Source organism: Anolis sagrei, chromosome 5 (assembly GCF_037176765.1).
Source record: "Anolis sagrei isolate rAnoSag1 chromosome 5, rAnoSag1.mat, whole genome shotgun sequence".
NCBI lineage: Eukaryota > Metazoa > Chordata > Lepidosauria > Squamata > Dactyloidae > Anolis > Anolis sagrei.
In genome coordinates, this window is record NC_090025.1 from 136,592,550 (window position 1) to 136,619,029 (window position 26,480).

Consider the following 26,480-nt stretch of genomic DNA (forward strand, 5'->3'; position numbering starts at 1 on the left):
AATGCTGAACTAGGACTCTGGAAACCAGGATTTGCATTCCTGCTTGGTAATGAAAACCACTGAAGAACCTTGACAAGTCACACTCTTTCAGAAGGAGGCAAAGGCTCACTCTGACCAAATCTTTGCAGGAAAACCCTGTGATTGGTTTGCCATAGGGTTGAGATAAGTTGAAAACTATTTGAAGGCATAAAACGAAGCACAACATAACAATCTAGATCTTTAGCTGGGAATTTTAAACCTCCTTCCCTAAACTGCAATCCCAGAATTCCACAAAATCAGATGACAGTGGAATCCCATCATCAAAACTGTGTAGTGTAAAAGAGCCCCTGAATTTTTCTCAGGCATTATAGTTAAAAGAAGAAACAATACTTTATAAAAATTGTTCTGCCCTTTGTGCTTCTCTTGTGGCAAGGTAGACACCGCAAACTCTAGAGAAGAGGTGATCAAATACCAATTTTCAACTTTCTGTGATGGACAATTAATGATTTCTTCTCTCAAGTATTGGAAGTCCCAAGTCATTGATTATTTTTTAAAATATACTGACTTTGTGGAGAGAATCGTGCCTTCAAGCCAGATGAAAGCAATGTTTAAGAAATATTTTCCTATATCCATTTAATAGTAAAATGGAAGTGCCCCTGAAAGGGGATGGAAAGGGATGGAAAATGTTATGTGTGGAGAAAATATAAAAGAGACACCTTCAGACTGAAAAAACAGACACACTTTAATGTTATTCTGTTTTGGCAAAGGATGCATCAGTAAGCTTTCACATCTGGAAAAGTAATGATTCAAATAATATAATTATGTCTTTGCCAATGCAAGCCTTACAGCTGTCAACAATTTAAATATACAGGAACTAAAATTATAAACACAAAAAAATCCTGAAGTTAAAGAGAAGTTTTAGTTTCAGCCCAGCCTTTGTTTGATAGCTCTAGTAGAAAATTGGCAGCAGTTGTGTAAGAGAAACTTAAGTCACTGTATTCCAATTTGTTACTTTATTGGTGTTTAACTCAGTAATAGCTGGATTGCATTTCAGGTGAATCCAGTTGGTAGTTCCAACTAGATTAAATCTGTTGAACGATTTGTAAACCAACACGTAACTAAAATCTATTGGTTCAATTCGTCTAGTCTAGTTGGGATTACCAACTTGATTTAGGCTATGGTGGGAATTGGGCAGCCTTCTAGAATCATGACAATTAAAGTGGAATCGAAGCACTACAGTTGTTTAATGTGAAAGGACTCCTAAAGTACATGGTAAGATGCTTCAGGCAGCGTTAGACAAATGTATGGACAAGAGGCACTAATGCTTTCAAATATTGAATATTCGGCTTGAAAAGAGGCTCATGTGAATAATCCTAAACTGTGGTCTCTCTTGAAAGTTTGTTTTTCCCAGCCAGGAGTCTGGTGGGAGTGAGGCAGACATAGGAGGGGATGGAGAACAAATCATGTTGACAAGGGAAAATGCAAAATCACATATTTGGGGCCATGTCAAATGAATCAATTTCAGCAAGAAGAAGAATGCAAAACTATGCAAGGCTTTTTAGAAGAAAATGTTTCCTTCTATCTCTCTGAAATCTCTGACATATGTGATGGTGAGGGGACCAAAATGGAAACCCATGCTACACAAGGATATGTGATTTTGTGATGATATAATTAATTGTTACTGTTTTTAACTTTTTATGTATTTATGGTTTTATACTGGTGTTATTGATATTGTGGCATCAAATTGCTTCCTATGTTAGCCGCTCTGAGCCCCCCCCCCCAGGGGTTGAGAAGGGCGACGTAAAAATGCTGTTAATAAATAAATAAATAACATAATAATGATAGCATTATGATCCCACTTTAAATGTCATGGGTTGCATTCTATGGAAACCTGGGGATTTTATTAAATATGACCTCTCAACTTATCAGGTCTCCCAAGGCAAAATGGATAAAAACTTTAAAAATAATTAATAGCTACAGTAAGGTCCCTGTACCTGCAAGATTTACAGTTTCACCTAATAAAATCCAACAAAATATGTGTTCTCTAGGAATTTTCTAGACCTTAGGGAAGGCTGAGCGAAGAAAGATAGATGCTTTTGAGCTGTGCTGCTGGAGGAAAGTTCTGAGAGTGCCTTGGACTGCGAGAAGATCCAACCAGTCCATTCTCCAGGAAATAAAGCCCGACTGCTCATTGGAGGGAAGGATAATAGATACAAAGTTGAAGTACTTTGGCCACATCATGAGGAGACAGCAAAGCCTAGAGAAGACAATTATGCTGGGGAAAGTGGAAGGCAAAAGGAAGAGGGGCCGACCAAGGGCAAGATGGATGGATGGCATCCTTGAAGTGACTGGACTGACCTTGAAGGAGCTGGGGGTGGTGACGGCCGACAGGGAGCTCTGGCGTGGGCTTGTCCATGAGGTCACGAAGAGTCAGAGACGACTGCACGAATGAACAACAACAGGAATTTTTTAGGTTTTCCAGGTAATTCTATGGTTCTGCCAGAAGGTACTGTAGAATTGCCGTGGAGGGTCTAGAAAATTCCTAGAGAGAATGCCTCTTCCAGGAATTTTCTCAGTGTGTCACTATGATAACTTCTGACAGAAGATGCTTGTTTTAATAGGGTGCACTATCATCCAGTTTCCTGCTTCCATTATAGGTTCAGGAGCATACCCCTGCAGGCGCGGGGTCATACTGTCATAAAAATGCAATCAAAACTCAGTAAATGTCTCTCCAAAAATAGTTTTAAAGCCAGACAAAAAGCATAAAAGAACAATAATCATGTTAAGATCCAAGGGGCATTTGTTATCTGGTGAGGCACAAGAGCTATTGGGCTAAGAATGCTTATTGTTCCTTCCTAAACGGCTAACAGGTAAGAAAAGGAAGACAGTATTCTGATCTTGGCCCCCAGCCATATTGTTATTACTATAAAAGCCAGAAATGAAGGCACCATTAAAACCAAATTAAGCAGATCGGGCTGGTTTTCCTTCACATTTAGGGTTGGAAACACCCTTGGGCAGGGCCAGATGAAGTCATAGGCAATAACTTCCATCTGTATTTTACGTTACCGAGACACACCCTCCTCTCATTCATCCCCCATAAACAGAAAACTGTTTGAATTTACATAAAAGCAACAAAAAGTGCAGATTTTTCTTCTTCTTTTTCTTCTTCACTTCTTAGCTTTTTAAAATGCTGTGAATGGACAAAAACAAAACCTCACACAGCTGGAGTGAGAGGGAAGAGAGTAGCAAGAATGTATACAAAGCTACTATAAACAAGCTTAAGCTCTCGTAAGCCAGCCAGCCACAGGATGGGTGGGTTGCGATTCAATGCCAAAATGGCACTCGCGTCTAGCATTGGCCTGCATACAAAATGCTGGACTCATTAAAATGCCGGCCATTTTATCCCATCAGAGGCCATATGTCTCCAGTTTGGTGGTCTCACTACATATATACTGGATTAGTGAAAGGGGTGGGAGAATGTGGGCGTAAACGTCGGTATACTAACTCCAAGAAGAAAGAACAGGTGATGGTCTGAACAATAGTATTCCCTCATATATAGTAAGCTACTTTATATAGGTTGGAATATCCCCATAATATTTGGGATCAGATTATTTTTTTCAGAATTTGTAATACCTATATTACTAGGTCTCTCATTTGGAAAGTATAAAAAGATCAAATTCCTGCAGTCCAAAGGACCTGAGAGTGTCTTTTCTCTGGAGGATCTGCAAACATGAAACTTGCAAGTTAAAGGTAAAGACTTCCCCTTGACATCCAAATCTAGTCGAGTCCAACTCTGAGGGGTGGTGCACATCTCAATTTCTAACCTGAAGAGCTGGCATTGTCCATAGACTCCTCCTAGGTTATGTGGCCATCATGACTGCATGGAACGCCATTAAAACTTGTATCATCCAGCTATTTGTCAGTTTTGTCATTTATTTTCTCTTTAAATATACACCATGCAGTGGTTTTATTTGCCAGATGTTTTTCATTTTCAGTTTGTCATTTTCTCACTGCATCTTCTTCCTCGCCAATCCTTTCAAAATATGCATTTGTAGTTGTGTATAAACCCTAGGGAATAGTGGGTTTGCCTCCTCCACCCAAGCATGGTACATATAAGACAAGAAGTCAGAGGCTGCTATATAAGTGGAATGATGACACACCTTTCCCCAATCCTCCTGAGTACTCTATGATTAGTATCTGATGGGATTTGGCTCCAGGACCTCCCACAGATACCAAAATCTGTGGATGCTCAAGATCCATTATATACAATGGCATGGTAAAATGGCAAAATCAAGGTATCGTTTCTTGGGGGAAAAAATCTAACACTTTCAAACTATGAATGGTGAATGTTGCAGAACCAAAACTTGTGAATACAGAGGGCTAACCATACTCCATTTCTAATGCCAACAAGGGCTTTGATAACCACCATTTGAAATGTTCACCCTAAGTTATTTTGATTCCTCTGAGCCAGTGGTTCTCAACCTGTGGGTCCCCAGATGTTTTGGCCTTCTACTTCCAGAAATCCCAACAGCTGGTAAACTGTTGGCCTACAAACTGAGGGTTGTAGGCCAAAACACCTGGGGACCACAGGTTGAGAACTACTGCTCTAAGCGGTTCTGAATTATACCTACCTCACTTAGCAGAGAAAACACCCAGAAGAGCTCATAATGATTAAATGTCTAAGAGTGCCCTCTAGTGAGTTCTCTTCCTGCTCCCTCCTGTGATTAAAACTTCCCCAAAATCATGCAAACATACTTTATTTGCCCTTAACAACAATTAACTAACACTGAATTGTAAAAATTATTTTACGGGTAAATGCTTTGAACTTTGCTCACACAACAATAGCAGACAAGGAATAATATAGCAAATTGCTCAGCAGCCTTAGGGTGGTGGTGATGAGGAATGGAAAAACATGTATAACTGTTAATGTTTGAAGCTTGGATTAATTCCTCCCTGCAATTAAACAAAGCTCTAAAAGCTACCATCTCAGCCAGCTACTATGATTTCACTTAAAGTATTACTGAAAACCCATATTGATAATCCAAGATTAAAAGAATTTCAAAACAGCAACTAAAAGAGCAGTATACCACAGGCTCAGATGAAAAAAAGTTCATTACAGGAGCACTGGCCCTAACACCACAGCCCCAAAAAGTTCATTTTCCCCAGAATCCCCTGCCAGTAATACTGGGAACCGCTATCCAAACAGCAACTTTTCCAAGCTCTGCCTAACAGAATGTTGCAGCGCATATGACTGCATGAATGTTTGTGTGCTTCTCTCTGTGTATTTGAAACAGAAATAAATACCAGACCATGAAACAGATGCATTCTTGAGACTATCCGCTAATTTTAAAATATTTTATTCAAGACAATCACTTGAGAATCAGAGTTAGAAGGAACTTGAAGAAACATTGAAATCAATCTCCTGCCATGCAGAAACAAATAGCTGAAGAGAGAGCCATCCAACCTCTGTTGAAAGACCTCCAAGATGGCCAACACCCTTCAGGGCATTTAGGCTCCTGGGTATGGAATTGAGCTGGTTTTGTAGGATATCTCCTGCACAAGGAAGATGTGCAGGGCATGTGCCTGGCTCCATTTGAATGAATTGTCTGCCTCTACAAAGCTGCCTTGAGAAACACACCAATTGCCAAAACTTCAGAAAACACCGTATAGCCTCCCTCTTAATGCCCCCCACCCTCAAAATCTGTTCCAGAAGATGGAAGATTTGTCCATGGTTTTTTCAGGGCTGGTAAGGGGGAGTGGAATGAGAAATTATGCTAATATAACTGTAGATTTCACTATCTTTGTAAATCTATGCTTATCAGTGATGTTGGGTTTTGAGTCCTTTTTTAGTGTAAGAAGATACATAAATATGAAAAGTCCTTATCTCTTCATGTCAGGTGTCTCTGTCTTCTCCTCGTTGATCTTTGCATACATTCAACTTGGCTACATGCTCCTAAGACAGACCAATATTGCTGTGATTTTTCATTCAGGAGGCAATTGTGGCAATGAATACTGGGTGTAAGGGCAGAAGAATTGACCAACTACAAAAAATAAACTAAGGACCTCATCACACAGGCACATGTATTCACCATACATGGTGGCTATCCATGGCGTCTCAGCAGGAGGTGTGGAGGAGCAGTTGCACCAGGCCCCGCATTGCACGACTTATCCCAACCCCATCCCACAGAGGGAGCGTCACCACTTGGCTTCCCCCCCCCCTCATTGTCCTGAATGCAACATAGGAAGCCTCTTTTGTGCTACGACAGTGGCATATGCCACTAGTTCTTCTCTTTTCTGACATAGCCCAGTCGGAAGTACACATGTATTGTGTAATGGGCTCCGTTTTGAAAGGGGAGCGCAAGTGGTGTATAACGGGAAAGGAGCCCATCTAATGAGGTGGTATGTGGCCTGCAGAGGGATCCAGACAATAGTGCTCTGGATTCACCATAACAACTACCAATCCCACCTCTAAGTAGTAAACAGAAATGCGAAATAAATTGGAAAACTGAAGCAAACCATAAGAGTAAAAACATTTCACATGCCTCAAGGAGAGTCTGTGTCAAAATGGCATACACACATATCAGATTTGTTATCACATTGCGAAAATAGGGAACTTATGGCTTCCCAGACACCGCACTCATTATTAGTTGTGATGTCTGGGGTTTCTGAGCCTTCCAATATAACACCATATAGACTAGTACCCAATGAGGCTTTTGGCATGCCATCAGCCTGCCTCATTTGCTGACATTTGCAGAATCATCAGATGACACTGTCCTCCACTTCTCATTTCCTCCACCACTTCTTATTACATTTACCTTTGCATCAGAAAATCCAGATCAGTTCCAAAGTTCTTTCTTGTAGTTGCCAGTATGAAGAGGGCCTTGGGGATCACTTGTTTTCCGACCCTGCTTTTAAAGTAAACTCACTAAATATACAGCGGTTTTGTAACTGTAATTAACTGTAACTGTAATGGGTGAGGCAGATCCAAAAAGCCAAGGGGAGAAAAAAAATCATAAAGTTACAGACAATTATTACTGGCAAATTCAATCCACGTTTAAGTTAGCAATTGATATTATACGTAGCCCCCCTCGCCAAAAAAAGATTGAAAGTTTGCAAGTTTGAAAATGTACTGTATTGTATCATCTGCCAAAACAGTTTTCTCTAGAGATAAAAGGGTTAATCTCTTAGGAATCAGCAAACAAGACTTCAAAAACTACTATTGAGGGGAGACATAGTTTTAAATAGAATTTTCATGGATGCTTCCTACAGTTTATGACACCAGAAAAGCCGAAGAAATCTTGCAGGTAATATGACCTATTACTGAGAAAATCAAGTTATGTCAAGAACCCTTTGGCGAATCATTTTTTATTCCAAATTCGGATGAACCAATGGAGAAGAGTTATTTTTCAAACTGTATGAATGAGAAAATATTAAGTTAGAATCCTATGTTTAGGGCTGCTTGTTTTTTCAACTGTAACTCATGAGGAAGTTCGTTGCTGATGAATAAGGAGACTGTATGAGGTGGGAAAACAAACTCAGAGCTAAGGTGAATTTTTTAAAAATATATCATTGCTGTATAATCGGAGTCAGTGATTTGAGCACAGATGCCAATTAAGTACCTCCACATATTGCCAAGTAGTACACATGTACCAGTATCCAGCAAGACTTGTAGAAATAGTGAGGGTTTTTTTGAGGCTGTTCAGCAGACACTTCCCTAGGATTAACTATTCAGAGAAAATCTTTTTTTAAAAAAAATCTGAACAAGTTTTCCATTTATGGAAAAATCTATGTGGCCAGAGAAGGCTTGGAGACAGAGAATTGAGGCAGTTTTCTTTCAGAAGATTAATTCTTCCAACACCATTTGCTAAATCTTCTTTGAAATAGATGTGAACAAATTGAGTGAAAAAACATTAAAGATGTTTCAAGGCTGGAATCATTGGGTTGTTGTGTGTTTTCAAGGCTGTATGGCCATGTTCTAGAAGCATTCTCTCCTAATGTTTCATCCACATGTATGGCAGTCATCCTCAGAGGTTGCCTGCCATAGATGCTGGCAGAATGTCAGGACAGAATGCTTCTGGAACATGGCCATACAGTCCGGAAAACACACAACAACCCAACATTAAAGATTCTAGTTTAAAGCACTGATATCATCATACTGATATATGGGGCCTGAAAAATGGAATTTAAGGATACAGAATCCATGCAGCTTATGGTCTCCATATTTTCTGGTGTTAAGTTTACTTAATGAATAGGAAGTTGTAATACACAAAGTACAATAGACCATAACTTCATCCCGGTACAGTGTGCATCAAAGTGTTTTGTGTTGCTCTCACTCAAATAGCAGCCAGTTGATCACATTTCAAATTCATACCAAGAACTGGTCTCCATGTTCATGTCTCCTTTTGTGACATTACATTTCACGGAGGTCAAGTATAAATATTCTTTCTCTCCAGAAGACAGGAGTAGAATTCAAAACAATCTTAACAGATTAGAGAGATGGGCCACAACTAACAAAATAAAATGCAAGATACTCCACTTAGGCAGAAAAAATGAAATGCAAAGATAAAGAATGAGGGACGCCTGGCTCGACAGCAGTGCGTGTGAAAAAAATCTTGGAGTCCTCGGGGACAACAAGTTAAACATGAGCCAAAAATGTCATGTGGTAGCTAAAAAAGCCAATGGGATTTTGGCCTGCATAAATAGGAGTATAGTGTCTAGATCCAAGGAAGTCATGCTACCCTTCTATTCTGCTTTGGTCAGACCACACCTGAAATACTGTGTCCAATTCTGGCCAACGCAATTGAAGGGAGATATTGACAAGCTGGAGTGTGTTCTGAGGAGGACAACTAAAATGATCAAGTGTCTGGAAAACAAGCTCTATGAGGAGTGGCTTAAAGAGCTGGGCATGTTTAGCCTGCAGAAGACAAGGCTGAGAGGAGACCTGATAGCCATGTATAAATACGTGAGGTGAGGGGAAGTCATAGGGAGGAGGGAGAAAGCTTGTTTTCTACAGCCATGGAGACTGGGATGCAGAACAATGGTTTCAAACTACAGGAAAAGAGATTCCCCCTGAATATTAGGAAAAACTTCCTGACTGTGAGAGCTGTTCAGCAGTGGAACTCTCTGCCCCGGAGTGTGGTGGAGGCTCCTTCTTTGGAGGCTTTTAAGCAGAGGCTGGATGGCCATCTGTCAGGACTGCTTTGAATGCAACTTTCCTGTTTTTGGCAGGGGGTTGGACTGGATGACCCATGAGGTCTCTTCCAACTCTATGATTCTATTCCAACTGTCACTACTCTGCATTAATACAGCAGTTTCTTTCTTATTTTGGGAATAGCACCAACATGCAAGTTACTATATCTCAAGTATATGCATTTAGAAGTCTACTATAATATGTATTAAGACTTAGTGAATCACAATACAATTTCAAATTGGCTAATCAGTCAACTTTCATAAGCTGAAGATCAACTAGCTTTCCAGAAGTGGAGCACGGAGTGATCACCTGCATAGTATGAAGATATAAAGCTGTTCACAAGATGTTGGCATATAGGTTCTGAGCTTTTGTTGTAGCATGTATGTTGCAAGAAGAGCCTTGGGGCTCTTTGATAAAATTAAAAAAGTTATAATTTTGAGGAACATGGAAGGAGAAAAATATTCTAAAGCAATTAGAAAGGACTTTACATGCAGTCGATCTGACTTTTAAGCCAGACCAAAAAGTTTCATTCTGTTTAACCTTTGAAATTTTGCAGTTAAATGTCAGGAGTCATTTATCAATGCCTACTTAAAAGTAAGACGATCTCCTCCCTATCATGTCAGATAATTCATCATTTTCATGGAGTCCACAGAATGGAATCATGTGAATGTAGATCACATCCTTCAAAGGATTTCAAAATCTGATAGCGCTGGCTGAGCCTTTTTAATTTACAAGTATTATGTACAAGTATAAAGTAATTCTGAGGGCTGACTCTAAACACTCAAGTTATTGACACTACTGATAACCAGCTGAAAGCATAAGAAAGGAGCAGACGAAGTGTGTTCATTCACATGTTGTTGGACAACTCTCCTGTTCCCTAGCCAGCAGAACTAGTGGTGTGGGATTATGGGATATACAGTCCAAGATGCATAGTGCCACCCTGCCTCTGTTATAAGGATACCATAACAATGCTGAGAACTGTGCAACAGGGCTAAGAACAATCTGCTAGTACTGCTTAATCTAAAACAAATAACAAATATCATTTTGTGTACATTATACTTCAAGCCCTTACTGTAGGAAGAGGAGATCACAATGTAATCTGAATGCAGATGAAGCAAACTATGCTTAGGTCTCACTAATATATAAACAAACTGCATGCAACTTAACAGTTGTTGGACCAACACAAACCTCTGATTTATCTTTAAAATGAAAGAAAATCACAAACAATGGCAGTTAGGGGGCAACCCAGTGATTAAGCAAGTCACCTGCAATCATGCAAAATACACCAGAGTTTTAATCTGACTTGTCACTTAGAAGCGCCCATGCATGATAACCAATTGCATCAATGAGAAATGATATACTGTAGAAACCAAGACCTCACCAAGAGGAAAAGCTTTTGTGAATAACTGAATCCAGATTCTGGTTTGTTACTCCCAACAACTCCAGGAATTGGAAGTCAAACTCAAACTTTTAAGGGAGCAATAAACAAACTTCTAACACAAGCCCTTTTTCCTCCTAGGTTCTTTTTTGCTACTGCTCACTGGAGCAGAGGAGGAGCAACTGCTCAGCATGCACTAATATTCTTGGATGTCAATGACAAATGAGGTGGCTCTGGTATTCTAATTTATTCTTTTGGGTGAATACAGGCATACGTGGAAGGCAAAGAAACAACAGAGCTTCCAGATTCTAGCCATAAGACAATGGGTTGGAAAAGTATAGGAAAAACAATATTTCACACATATAAACATGTTTTTGTAAAGGCAAGATTCTGCTGTTAATTGTTAATGTGACTGGTGAGGTGGACTCAACATTAACAGGTAAGTTATCGTTACTTTTGCTCTTTTGCAGGTATTTGTTGGAAAGGACGGAATGGGGCAAATTCTTTTCCCCCTACATTATCATTATTTATATTTATATATATACTGCACCAAACCACCTCACATGTTTTGTGTAGCTTTGTAGTAGTAGTAGTAGTAGTAGTAGTAATAGTAGTAGCTGTTCTGGGCCTCATTTCCAATTTATGGTGATGCTAAGGCAAACACAGAATTTCCTTGATAAGGTTTGTCCAGAGAGGATTTGTCTTTGGATCCCTCAGAGGTTGAGCAAATGTGACTTTTTATGTCATTACTGAGTTTCTATGGCTGAGTATGGACCTGAACCATTGTCTCCAGAGTAATTGTCCAATGCTCAAACCACCTCATCACACTCTCTCCCAAGTAAGTGTGCATATTATAGCCTTCTGGCAGTCTATTATACTTGGGAAAGTACTGTCTCATCACTTGGGCATTTAGCACACTTCTGATTGAGAATTCCTGAGGAAGCTCAACTACACTGGAGCCTTGGGACCCAATTCTGACAGATCATGGAGTAGTCTTAGAGGAGGCTTGAGCCCCCTCCTCACCAATCCAAGGTCCCTACAGATTACAATCATTACATCCAATTCTTTAGGCTGGTTCTGTAGGATTGTTTTCTTGATTGTCCTGCATTAGCCTCTCAGCCCATGGCAACATTTGCTCTGTCGAAAACTTTCTCCATTAAGCAAACCATAAGTCAAGAAGAGGCCTTTTGAAAGTGCAACAGAAACCTATTGAGGTCTGGCCTTCTTGCTAGTTAGGACTTTGCTCTCCCGAGCAAAACAGCTCCTGGCTTAGTTTCTTTTGTAAATAAAAGGAGAATTTATTTCTCAAGTAGGCGGACAGTTGTCTTGTTCTTTCAAGCACACTGGGCAGTGAGTAAGGACATTTTGTTGGCTTTTCGCCCAAACTGTCTAGACTTATAGAAAGAGCACAAAGGAATTTATAGGGTTACATTTTACTAAAATAAACAAATGTGCACTCCATTATTCCTTTCTTCTACATTCATATGAAGCAAGATCTAAATCACTCCAACAATCAGCCAGAAGTTAAAACTATATTTATTATTTGAGAGGTTCTCTTTGTGCCTTGAGCAGAGGCTGAAGGATCTCACAACAGAGTTACTCACATGATAAAGCAAAGCTACAGAAAGCATTCCAAAATTCCTATGTTCTCTTACATGTTGCTCATACTTCAGGAAATAGCTACAAAAATATATGGCGAATTTCAAGCTCAACTTAATTTCTATTTAGAATATGTATAAGCAGATACAGGCACATTAATTATCTATTCTAGACCATATAATATAAGCCAGAAGCCAAATAGTTCAGATGTGTGTAGTTTACCCTTTCTCTAACAGTTTCCTTGTAGTACAGCAAATGTTTTAAATTTTACAAAGGAAAAGCAGGATCTCTTAAGAAACAAGGCATAACTAATCAGTGTTCAGTGATCCTGATCACGAACTCTTGATCATCGTAATAAGAAATGCCTGGCCACGTTAAACAAAGTTCCAAGCAAACCAGCATTACCTGTGAGAATTTTAGAAACTGAAAAGCACTCGACAACCTCATCAGAACATTAATGAGCCATAATCTACCTTGTGGAAAACCCAATGAGAAGCAAAATGGTGAAGTTCTAGTCATGCAGATGTTTTAGACCACTAGTGATACACTCTGGCTATAACTGGGAAGAGACAGGATCCCTGCAAAAGTGGAAGAATGTGAATATTTTAACCCTTCCCCTACAAAATGCATGTTATAGATTCAATTGCGGCAAAAAAAACTTGGCTTCACTCCCAGGTCACCTCTGTTGTACTTTTGTCTCTGGTCCGCAACCCTCCAGCCTCCTACAATTAAGACACTGAGCAGAAATTTTCAATGCCATTGTCCTTTCCTTGAGATGAAGGAAGAGAACTATGATGATGCAACAGGGTTGGCCATGTGGTAGCAGTTGAACTGGCACATCTTCCTCATCCTCTGACAGAATGGACCATAGAGGGGGGTGAAGGAGAAAGTGTGTATCTGAAAGCCAGTAACATTTATACTTTAGAGCAATGGTTCTCAACCTGTGGGTCCTCAGGTGTTTGGGCCTACATCTCTCAGAAATCCAAGCCAGTTTACCAGGTATTAGGATTTCTGGAAATTGAAGGCCAAAACATTTGGGGACCCACAGGTCGAGAACCACTGCTTTAGAGGGATCCTATAGGAAATCCCTCAGGAGATAAGTTCAACAGTACTGTAGGGGTTATTGCAGCAAAGCCATTATCCTAGGAGATGGAGACAGATCAGAGATCAGGATAGAAGGAAGCTACAAACATATGAATAATCTAATCCATGGAAGTGAAACTGACAAATTTTGAGTGCTGACTATGCTTCTACAAGATGCTGTGTGAAAGCAGTGGGTGAGAATAAACCAGGTGCGTCCTACTGTCCTCTACTTGGAATTATGCTTATCCACTTTCTGCTTCACTGTTATTTGACAGTGAACCAAGGTTAAATACATAGGCATGCTGGTATCCTTTGCTTCAACAATTGATTTATTGCAAGGCTTGTCTTGCAATGACTCAATTGGGAGCCCCCAGTGGCGCAGTGGGTTAAACAACTGAGCTGCTGAGCTTGTTGATCGAAAGGTCTCAGGTTCAAATCCGGGAAGCGGCGTGAGCATCCGCTGTCAGCCCCAGCTTCTGCCAACCTAGCAATTCGAAAACATGCAAATGTGAGTAGATCAATAGGTACCGCTCCAGTGGGAAGGTAATGGTGCACCATGCAGTCATGCCGGCCACGTGACCTTGGAGGTGTCTACGGACAATGCCAGCTCTTCGGCTTAGAAATGGAGATGAGCACTAATCCCCAGAGTCGGATACGACTGGACTTAATGTCAGGGGAAAACCTTTACCTTTATCCTAAGGATTATCTACAATACTAGTTAGAAATGAATGAATCTAAAAGGAAAGTTGTGTGCCAAGAGGAAAACAATCACAACAAAACAAGAAGCCCGGCTAAACAAAATACAGTTCCATTCTTGAAATACACTTCGAATGCTTTTCTGTGCACGCATACACATTTTATGCCACGAATACTGCAAGCAACTGGCAACACCTCAAACAGAATTGTTACTGAACTCAAAGATTACAATTGTGAGATAAGGGGCCTGTAGCTCATATTTTGAAAGGGACAGCTGCTTGCAGCTTAAGCAAGTAATGTTCTTGTGGATCTGCTTGCCTTTCTTTTTGAAGTCCATAATCAAACAATCATTCACCAGACATCCTGGCCTAGAGAGTAGGGAAAAGGCAGCTGGAACCCAAAGAAGAATTAAGAAACAAGAAAGCCAAAGCTTCTGTACAGTTAGAATTAATGTACATAATCTTAGAGTGCACACTGCAAACTGATGGGTCATGGACTTCGTCCAGACTTAGCCCAGGCTTCTTGCATTAAGGTAGAAATCTGCACTGCTCTAAATTTAGAAAGCATCAGAAGAAACACTTTTCCAGAGACTCTGTGGTGACAAGATTGTTGCCAGCTCAGAAGAGTCCTCCAAAAATTTCTGGTTTTTGCCCTGGGAAGGCCACTTTTCTGATCAAATGACTCAGTGAACACGTTTGTAAACTGATCTCCTTGAACGAAAGAAAATAATCTCTGGAGTATATGATCTCATTCTTAACAACAGGACTTTCAACACTCAAAAGTACTATACAAATGGAAACCGTTTCAGATGAATCTTCTTGTTTTAATCCTTACAACACCCCATAAAATAACTCAGTCTTATCAATCTGCATATAACAGAAGAGGGAGTGATCAAGCACTGAAAGAACATGGTTTGCCAAAAGTCCACCTACTGAACACATGGCAAAAGTGTGATTCAAACCAAAGGCATCACTGCTCTGTCATTTAACCACAACATCATCCAGCCTTCTGTCAAATGGCAGCTCATAGATTAAGCGGGGGGGGGGGGGGGGGGGGAGATAGACCTACTCCACATACAGCAGAAGGAGATGACAATCCTTTCCCGCTTGTTACTTGCTTCCAGTGAAGGCCAATAAAATAAGTGCTTGGAAGACAAGGGCTTCAGCTTGGAGAGAAGAATGTGAGGCTGCAAAAGATCCTCATGGTCATCTTATAACAGACTGGATCAGTGGAAATAGGTCAGGGGTTAGCAAAACACACAAAGCTATAGGGCATTTTTCAGATTGGTCAAGTACTAGAGAGATGTAAATCCAAAAGCTATGGACTAAGGGGAAGGGGCCCTGTCTTTTTAAAATTAAAAAAGAGGTAGATTTTAAAAATATTAGCTATTTTAAATAACATTAATGGAGCTCATTAACAAGAAATATAAAATTATAATAAATAATAAAGCATTTTATTTGTTACCCAACTCTCAAGGACCGAAGCAGCGTACAACTAATTAAAATACATAGAAAAAATGTAAGACCATCAAAACACATATATTACAAGTCAAAGACATAAGATTAAAACACAAAAAAATTGTACCAATAAAAAGTAAGTTTAAATTTATAGGTTAAAACTGATTGGGTAAGCCTGGCGAAGAGAGAGGTCTTCAGTTCTTTCTTGAATGCAAAGCTCATCTGAAGTTTATTCCACAGTCTTGGGGTGGCTGATAAAAAGGTCCTCTGGGAGACTATTGCCAGTCAGATTGAACAAAGCATTCCCCAGAGGACACAAGTGTCCTAAAGGACAGATTATACAGGAGAAGGAGATCCTGTAGTTAACCTAGACTCAAAACATGTAGGACTTTAAAGGTTATAACCAACACTTTGTACTTTGCCCAGAAACTAACTGGCAACCAATGGAGTAACTTTAATATAGACATAATATGCTCACTCCTAGATGTTCCTGCAACCCAGTGGTTCCCAACTTGTGGCTCATAGACCACCAGTGGTCCCCAAAAGCTAAAATATGGTCCATGCGTCACCGTTAATACACCGTTGCAAAAAGAGTGACTGTTCTCGTGAAACCCTCTTATAGTCCTGAGGCCAGGGGAGAGGCTAACTACCCAACGGAGCCAATCCATGTGACACCTGGAAGTGGGGGAGCCTTGCTTCCTTCGTTTTTAGGCCTGTTCCTGGGGTAATTGGGGGGGGGGTGCTTATTCAAAAAATTGCATTGGATAGACCACATCAGCTCTAGATTATTAAATATGGTTTTCTGTGGGAGAGCAGATGGTGACAACTGGATGGCATGTGTTCTGTATCAGAAACTAGAGCTGATGTGGTCTATCCAATGCAATTTTCTGAATCAGCACCCCAAATAACCAAACCAAATCTAAAGTTGACAAAAAGCTGATTTGTAGCCCTTTTGGTATTCATGTAGCAGCGTGGTCCCTGGTCAAAAAAAAAAAAAAAAGGTTGGGAATCACTGCCTTAACCAACCTGGCTGCCATGTTTTGAACTAAATGTCATTTCTGAAATGGATACAAAGTAGAACAATGTAAAGTGCATTGCAGAAGTCCAGACTTGAGGTTATCAGCAAGTACTATCATCTTTAGATCTAGGAACGGTAGCAGCTGGCATATCAGCCAAACTACTAACAAGCATTCCTGACCACGAGGTGAAGCAGGTAAGAAATAAAATTATGGTCATCATAATCATCATCATCATCAGGGCTGAAATTTGGAGAGATTGATACAGAAACACTCTGAAACTGTGAACACAGTCGTTCAGGATTATAACTCCATCCAGAACTTGTTGACATACCTCCAATCTCAGGTTAAGACTCTAAAATGAGCACCTTTGTCTTATACAATTTCAGTTTCAATTTGTTTTTCTTCACCCAGTTCATTACCTGCTTGAGGCATTCATTCAGAAGAGACATACAATCCTTAGCTAAGGCTAGTTTTGTAGGGATGGAAAAATATATTTGGGTGTGATCAGAATTCTGATAGCACCCCACCCCATGTCTCTGGATGATGGTGATATTAAAAAGCATATATGTGACCCTTAAATGTATTGGAATTCATAAATGTACTTTAACCAACTACCAAATGGGATATTGACTATGATATTGACTAATCATTTGGCTGCAGTGCTTTTACTTCCTCTTTCTATCAACTGTAGAAGGCACTGTCAATTTTTATCTTCTAAATAAATTATGGGGATCATTAAGGTCACCTAGAGCCTACAAAAAGGCATTGTGTGTGTGTGTGTCTCAGGGAGCCTAAAGGGAACACTCTGTCCTCCTCTTCAAGAGGTTAACTGCATATCAAGATTTTGATAATCCAGCAGTTATCTTCTATCGGTTGTAGTGTGTTTAAGTCTGTGCTGACTTGTGGCATGCATGTTGTTTCATCAAAAAAGGGGGAAGAAAGAAGAACAAATGAGAGGGAAAAGGTAAATGACAGCAGCTTTGAGGTAGGTTGCCTTCTTGTTCTTCAAAAGAAATATTAAGTGTTTGTGTTGGCTCACACATCCTTCCCAGCATCTTAATTATTGTGCGCATTGTGGAAATTCTTTCTGCAGAGAAATGATAGTGGAAGAAAAAGCTTTAATGAACCCACACTGAGTTACTTTACCATGTTCCTAAAGAGACTTTAACAAGAACATTCATTAATTTAGAGCAAAGTCAAAACATGAACACAATATACTGACAAAGACAGAGTTCTATTAAAGCCCCTGAGAATTTTCTCTCAAGAATTGAAAATCCACTTTGACAATGGACCAAGAGCTGAGGAAACTGCATCTGGGAAGACTGTTATCTTGGCAAGGAAAAAAAATGATCTGATTAGTCTGAATATTGGTGCCAGAAGTGTCATGACATCAGTGTGCTATAAGTTGTACAATACGTTTTTTTCCCACCATTCTTCAGCTGGATGGGGAAGAAAGAAGACACTAATGTTACTTTGCGCCTGTTCCCCTCACTGCCAAAAACATGTAAAAGCCACTCATCTGTATATGTAGAACAGTGGTTTTCAACCTTTTTTTGACCAAGGACCTCTTTGACCAAGGACCACTCTCTAACATTAGTACTAAGAGGGTTATGAATCAGTTTTTGGTCAACTTAAGATTCGGTTTGGTTATTTGGGGTGCTGATTCAGAAAACTGCATTGGATAGACCACATCAGCTCTAGTTTCTGATACAGAACATATGCCATTCAGTGTTCACCATCGGCTCACCCAAAGAAAACCATATTTAATAAGCCTATAAGAGGGTTTTGCGAGACCAGTTGCAATGTGTAGTAACAGTGAGTCTGGACTGTATTTCAGTTCTTGTGGACCACTGGTTGTCCTTGGACCACAGGCTGGGAACCACTGGTGTAGAATCACTATAATAGGCAATGCCAGCATATTTTGCACTCATGTAACAAGAACTTTTGGCAAGATCTTATCTAATTCTACTGTTAGCAAAAGCCCCTTAAGGTCTATTGTCTCACTCCTTGAAATGCCACAGAACACTGGTGAACACTACAACTGCTGAAAAGGAGAGTAATAACCACAATGAGAAGAACAGTAAGCTGGTTGACTTAATGAAAATGAGAATACAAATAGTGGAAAGTAGGGAAGAAAGCTTAAGGACACATGCAAAAATCTAGAAATTAGGAGGGCCGTGCCTTATTAATGAGAAGGAATAAAGCTTTGCCTTGTTAGTGCCCATAAAGGTGATGCATGTCACATCTTGAGTAGAGTTGAGTGGCTGTCTTGGCTGTATTCACATGATCATATGAATGAGTCTTTTGTCCATTCATATAGCCCCTTCACTCTTTCCCTCATGCAAACCTCAATTAAACCAGGAGATTTCACACGAGCAGCAGCTACTCACTAGAGTCAAACTTGCTCTTATCTTCAGAAGATGCTAAGATGCTGAATCATGGTTTAGGCTTGGTTTATTTTGAAGCTAGTACAGAAGTTTCAAGGGCTAGGGGCACAGAGTTCTTGCACAAGAGGAAAAGCTGCAAGTTTATATGAAAAAATGTAAATGCTATTTTTTTTTACACGAGACAACAGTTTTATAGGCTTTTGGTTCTCAAGCATAAACAGATGTTCAACTTCCAGTTGTTTTTTCAGAAGCTAACTACAGAATTATGCTGGAGGACCCAGAAATGCCTAGAGAGAACGTATTTTTACAGTTCCATATAAGGCATCACCCGGGGCAATGGCAAAAGCAGTAATTTGTGAATAATTAAATCCACAAATAATTAACTAGCAAATTTGGAAGAACAACTGCACCTATTTTCTAGTTGAAATGAAGTGGGAAGCTCTGTTATGTGATTTCCTGCTTTAAATACCCCCATAAAGGAAGAAATGATACTACAGTATTTCTTCGCTACTTTGTGGTTCGCTTTTAGTGGACTTGCTGTTTCACGGGTTTTTGAAAATATTAATAAAAAATAAAATATTAAATATTTACATCCAGTGGAGGCCAGGGAGGCCAAGGACCCCGGAAGTGCGGCAGCCTGAGGTACAGCGGGGAAGGCCTGCCTCCCTGACCTGCTGCTGCATGCATAGTTTCAGAGACCCTGCAGAGGCCAGGGAGGAAGGCAGGTGCCCTTGGGATGGGCCAGGAGGCGGGTTATTGATTTTATTTATCATATCAGAAGCAAACCAAGGGTACAGTTGTAATGTATTTAAAAAACACAAAGTTTAAAAAACTTGGCATCATACTAAATGTCCTTTGACCAGTAGCTGGCCACTTAGAGTGCCTCTGGTATTGCTATAAGAAGATCCTCCATTGTGCATGTGGCAGGGCTCAGAATGAATTGTAATAGGTGGTCTGTGGTTTGCTCTTTTTCACACTTGCATGTTGTGGACTCCACTTTGTGGCTCCATTTCTTAAGATTGGCTCTGCATCTCATGGTGCCAGAGTGCAGTCTGTTCAGCGCCTTCCAAGTCGCCCAGTCTTCTGTGTGCCTAGGGGGAGTCTCTCATTCAGTATCAGCCAGGGCTTGAGGTTCCAGGTTTTAGCCTGCCTCTTTTGGACTCTCACTTGCTGAGATGTTCCCACAAGTATCTCTGTAGATCTCAGAAAAATATTTCTTGATTTGAGGCATTGGCTTGCTGGTTGATATCCCAACAGGGAATGGTCCAGAGATGTCACTGCCTTGGACCTTTCATTATTGGCTGCTACTTCCTGGTGTATGTCAGGTGGTGCAATACAGTTTGGTTATTTGAGGTGCTGATTCAGAAAATTGTGTTGGATAGACCACATCAGCTCTAGTTTCTGATACAGAACATATGCCACCCAGTAGTTGCCATCTGCTTCTACTCACCCACAGAAAACCATATTTAATCAGTTTCTCCCCTCCTGACATCCCCGTTGCCTCGGCACAATAAGAGGGTTTCGCGAGACCACTCGCTCTCACTGCCACATGGTTTTGGGCAACAGTGTAGTCATGGTAAGGCCATGAACCATATTTTCATTCTTACAGACCACAGGATCTCGCTCACTGTTACTTACAGTAACTGACAGCACCTTTGCCGGATTTTAAACTACCTGTATCCCATTCTTACAAAGCCAGGAAATGTAGTGGAAATATTTTTTGAGCTAGAGCCCTTCCCCGTGTCTATGGGTCTTACACATGGATACCTGAATTTCAAGTCTGAGAATAAAACTTGATCACAACCATACAGCCATTGGAAAAGCAAAGCATAATTTGGCCCCTCTTTTTGACTTTTTATGCAAAAATTGCCAGTATAGATAAAGCCATCTCTACTTCACACACTAACTGCTCCTCAAAAGAAGCACCACAAGCTGAAGTCCATTAACTATATTAAATATCTTTCTAACTGCCCCTTGTAGGGCTCTGTTTCCTGTAGAACAGCAATAGAGATTCCAATGTGCTGAGCCAACACACATTGAACTAATGTATTTTCTAGGACAACAGGGGGAGACAGACCTAACAGATGAGTGCGGAGTTCACAAAATATTCCTTTCCTATCCATGCCACAGCCAAACAGCAAGAACAAAAAAGTTCATTACCTCTAACAACCAATATTTTGTCAAAACTCATAATCCTGGATATAAATAAAAAAAAACTATTCCTAAAAGATGGCACGCTCACTTTCTAAAAAGAGTTTCTCCCAAACTCTAGCATTTAAAGAGACAACACTAAGATTACTTCTATTTCTGGTTGGAAAGCCACACACTTCATGATTTTTAAACCGAGGCTTCAACTTCAAGCAAAATTCACCACTGTGCATTGGAGGAATGCTGGTCCATAGCTTTTTTTTTTTAAAAAAAGAGTTCTAAATAGAAACAGGGCATTTTTTTTGGGGGGGGGGGCTTTAAAATACAATTACCTTTTCAGTTATACCACAGGATATTAGGGAAATCCAGACTCTCCTGTTGCTTTTAGCCACATCTGACTCCAATCTTAATAGCTCAGCTATTAACCCTGTAAGATTTCCTCCCCCTCCCTGCCCCACAGCTGATGTTAAAGTTTTTCTAGGGAACTAAGTTGGACTGACTGTAATATCCATGACTACAAAGAGAAAAAAAGCATTGTAAGATGTGACTTTGAATGTGATCATATGCAAAGTGACTATAAAGTCTGTCTTCTTGAATCCAGTGAGATTTATTTCCAAATAAAGTTGAAGAAGATAGCAGATTTAAGGCCTGTACTGATATGTGCCCCTTCAGTGCATTGGGGATTACTTCCAAGTGAACACTCTTAGAATTAAGGCTGAGTTTATTTAACTACACCAAAATGTATCTATTGCTGTAATTGTTTCTTAAATGGTTCCTTTTGCACAGAGTTTCAACTATCTGCCTATTTGTAACAGTCTTCCAAGTGAACTCCCCCCAAATATTTTTACAGAGGCAAAGAAAAGGAACACCATTTCGAAGAGGAAAAAACTCCTACTGGATTGGTGCTAAATTACTGCAGGCAGAGAGATTATATGTCATTGAAGGCTTTCATGGCTGGAATCACTGGGTTGCTGTGAGTTTTCCGGGTTGTATGGCCATGTTCCAGAAGCATTCCCTCCTGACGTTTCACCCACATCTATGGCAGGCATCCCCAGAGGTTGTGAGGTCTGTTGGAAACTAGGCAAGTGAGGTTTATATATCTGTGGAATGACCAGGGTGGTAGAAAGAACTCTTTATCTGCTTGAGACAAGTGTGAATGTTGCAACTGGCCACCTTGATTAGCATTGAGTGGCCTTGCAGCTTCAAAGCCTGGCTAATTCCTGCTACACAGACTGCGCAGATTCAAACTACACAGAGAAGCCACTGAAATCCACAAGCATGTGGACAATTTCAACAAAAAGGAGGAAACCATCAAAATGAACAAAATCTGGCTACCAGTTTTTAAAAAAAACTCTGAAATCAGGACACTAAATAAAGAGGAACACTAAACAAACAAGGACATTACTGACATGAAATAGTCAAGCCAGCTAACACCTCCCAACAAAAGATTCACCCATGCAGGAATCAACCAGGCTTTGAAGCTGCAAGGCCATTCAATGCTAATCAAGACAGCCAATTGCAACACTCACACTTGCTGCAAGACCTCACAACCTCGGAGGATACCTGTCATAGATGTGGGTGAAATGTAGGAGAGAATGCTTTTGGAACATGGCTAAACAGCCTAGAAATCTCACAGCAATGCAGAGTTTATGTGTAGGAACAAATACAGCCAGTATTTTCAACTAGATCTCTCAAGTGATGGGGAGGGATGCATGACACTCATTTATTTCTGTCAGCTTTTTACTTTAAGATGTGGGAACTATACAGGGCTAGCATTCAACCCTTTGCATAAACATCGTGCCAGGACCCACTGTGTTTCAGCTTCCCAACTGCTGATATTTGGAGACACTTAAACTAGCCTATCCCCACTTAAAAAAACACCCCAAAAAACTTTTTATTTTGCTTCCTTTTGCCCTCAGCTGGGACACAGTGACAGACAAAATCTTGGCATCCATTTTTAAGATTCTGAATCCAAACACACACACACATCAGTCAGCCAAGATAAATGGTTGCTGTATAAGTTTTAGATTGTGATGATAAAGTTTAGTTGTTTGAAAGAGAGAGGAGATGGGTGTTCATCACACTTCAGGGAGGCTCTCAAAGCAAGGGCAGTCTTTGTACATTTTCAAAGTTAAACCCATGTTAAGAAGGAGAGAGTGTGAAGCATTTTTTGCTTCTCGTACAACCTTAGAAGATTCGTAGAGACACACTGAGGTCTGGACAGAGATAACTAAACAGAACCATATATCCTCCTCCCCCTGGGGCTGCCCAATCCACAAAAGAAAGGAGTCAAAACACTGGAACTGCTGGGCCGAGGATAACAGAGAAAAGGCAAAGCATTGCAGGGGGAAAAGTCAGTTGTCACCCAAGTGACAGACAACAGCTGAGCTCACACATCTGGAGTCCAACTCAGGCAGAAATGCTGAAACTCACACCCATCTATAGTCATAGCCTGTAGGAAAGACAGATGGAGCTTGCCTTCCTAGGAGAGTAAAAATAATAAATACGGCCAGATCCTCGGCAGAGACGGCCTCTCCGGCTGCGTGCCTCACCGATATTATATCCTCCTGATTACAGTCTCACATTCACTAGGGGCTTAAGAGATAAATACCGCTTTTTCTAAGTGCCAAGAGTTTTTAATTATACACATGCCCTGACCCTGATATAATAAATAGCTTTGGAGATTCCTAATTCTATGTTTCGTTCGGGGTGCTTGTATTTCTCCTTAGGAGTGTGAGTGTGGTGTGGGTCCCAGAAGTTAAAACTTCAGAGCGACTTTGGGTTATGCCCATTTTCATGCTGCATCACAAAAACCTTTTCTTAGAACCCTTCAAGCAAATACTGGTTGCATACATTAAAAAAAGAAGACAGTTAATGGAGAGAGCACAGTCTTCCTTCCTCAAAAGGGTGGTTCAATGGATTAAACCCTTGCGCCAGCAGCACTGCTGACTGAAAGGTTGGCAGTTGAAATCCGGGGAGTGGGGGGAGCTTCCATCTGTCAGCTCCAGCTTCTCATGTGGGGAGAGAAGCCTCCCACAGGATGGTAAAACCTGGGCAACGTCCTTGCAGATGGCCAATTCTCTCACACCAGAAGCAACTTGCAGTTTCTCAAGTCACTCCCAACACAGAAAAAAAACCCCACTCAAGAGTCACACGTTCTGCAAATTTGCTCAGAGGAAGGTCCAGCTTTGCTTCAACGGGGCTGATCCCTGATATTGCAGCACAGGACTGCAGCCTGAAGTCTCAGCAATATTCAAAGTATAATTCAGTCCTCCGGCTCCATGGACTCAGCATCCACGGATTCAAACATCCATAGCTTGGAAAATATTTTTTAAAAACCAAACAGCAAAAGGGTTGCTGTGAGTTTTCTGGGCTGTATGGCCATGTTCCAGAAGCATTCTCGCCTGACATTTGATATAGATGCCTGCCATAGATGTGGATGAAATGTCAGGAAAGAGTGCTTCTGGAACATGGCCATACATTCCAGAAAACTCACAGCAACTCATGGATTCCGGCCATAAAACCCTTCAACAATGCAAAAACAAGCAAAACTTGATTTTTATAGAAAACCCTTTTTTATAAGGAGCACCATTTCACTGTGTGACTGTATACTGCAGAACTGGAGCGAGATTTTGGTATCCACAGGGTTTTGGAAGCAAACTGCAAACGATACCCAGAACCCACTGTAAAGCATAACCTTGGAAGGAAGGCAGGACTCTGATCCAGGAATCCTTGTGAGCTCAATGGAAACCCTCCCTCCACAGAAATAGCTTGCCGCATTTCCAAGCAGACCTCCTAGCATCTAAAGCAGATCCTAGCATACATTTCCACTGCCTCGCCAAGCAAGCACCCCCCTCTTTCTCCTCCTCTTGAGTAAGTTAAGTCCCGAATCTAAAATTCATTGCCTGCACCACTGCATAATGGAGCAAAACAAACACATGCTCCTGATATTCCGCAGGTACGACAACAGGGAATGTGTCACTTCTGAGTCCAGGGCTTCCTCTCTGCCAAGAGAGACCCAAATCCCTGCATTTAAAAGGCATGGAAAGGGGAGGCAACAGAAGCATTGGGATCCCATTGCACTGGATGGGATCTACTCTCCAGAAAGCTAATTCCTTGAAAGAAAGGCTTTCCATCATTTTTGAGGTTGTTAAAGAAGAGCAGAGTTTGCTGGCTTGTCCCAGTGAAAGCCCAAAAGGCTTGGCTAAGGGGGTGTAGCAGGGGGAAGGGGCAAAATGAAGACCCCCCCCCCCCACCCACCAAAAATAGATAGGTTTGTAATGGGATTTTATTGTGAGCCTCTTGGGGTCCCAATCCTAGAAAAGAGGGGTTTATAAATGAATAAATATATACAATGACGCTTATGTTTAAGTCTCTGCAGGACTACAAATCATGTCTGAGAGTGGTAGTAGTCTTGGGGAGGGGGGGGGTTTAGGGAGGTTTAAATGCCCCCATCCCATAGCTACAGCCTCCAATCCCCAAGTCAGAACTCCAGCAAGACTTTTGGGAAGTGACAGGAGAGAGGCTTGGGATGCCATTCTCTCCGGGGAAGGGGACAAAAAGCAGGGACCTCTGCTACTCACCCCGGCGAGAGAAGGAAGCGCTGGGGCACCTCAAGCAGCTCCTAAGGCGACTCCCAGGGACGAAGGCTCACCATGGAAGGGGAGAGGAGTCTTTTTGGGGGGAGGGGATCACAGCCAGCCCGAGCCACGCATGTCCAGAGCGGAGGGGCACCAAATCGAGACGAAGGCTCTCCTCCACATCCGAAGAGCAGACGCTCTCCACCGCCGGACTCTTCTTTCCCCCGAATGGCACTCCAGCGCTGGAGGGCCCCCCTCTACAGCCAGAAGAGCGTCCCCCGCAGATCATTGGCTGCAGCCCGCGCGTCTTAGCCAATCGGCGACAAGCTTCGTCTCGCCGGCGGTTCGCAAAACCCGGTCGGATGGTTTTGGGGGGAAAGATGGAGCGGGAAGGGGGGGGGGGACCTGGTCTTGCTGCTCTGGGAACGAATTTTAGGAACGGACTACACAGAAGGAGGAATGGCCCGCGGGCCCTTCCACACAACCCTATATCCCAGAATATCAAGGCAAACAATCCCACATTATCTGAGTTCAAGATAACCCAGTTCAAAGAAGATATTGTGGGATTTTCTGGAATATAGGGCTGTGTGGAAGGGCCCAAGGTGATCAGTTGCAACATTCACACTTGCCTCAGGCAGGAAGCAGCCAGGATTGGAAGCTGCAAGGCCACTCTGCTAATAAACGTGGGCAATAGCAACATTCACACTTGCCTCAAATAGACAAGAGTTCTTTCTCTCACCCTAGACATTATTCCACAGATATATAAACCCCACTTGCCTAGTTTCTGAGGTTTCTGGAATATAGGGCTGTGTGGAAGGGCCCAAGGTGATCAATTGCAACATTCACACTTGCCTCAGGCAGGAAGCAGCCAGGATTGGAAGCTGCAAGGCCACTCTGCTAATAAACGTGGCCAATAGCAACATTCACACTTGCCTCAAATAGACAAGAGTTCTTTCTCTCACCC

General features: G+C 41.3%; 1 protein-coding gene across 1 annotated transcript in view; it reads right to left on the bottom strand.

Moving 5' to 3' along the window:
* Window positions 1–25,763, bottom strand: part of PRICKLE1 (prickle planar cell polarity protein 1) — an 89,397-nt gene extending 63,634 nt beyond the window's left edge. Inside the window, exon 1 of the mRNA XM_060777583.2 lies at window positions 25,520–25,763. The gene's annotated coding sequence lies outside the window, so the exon portion shown is untranslated. The remainder of the gene's footprint in view (window positions 1–25,519) is intronic.
* Between the last annotated feature and the right edge of the window lie 717 nt (window positions 25,764–26,480).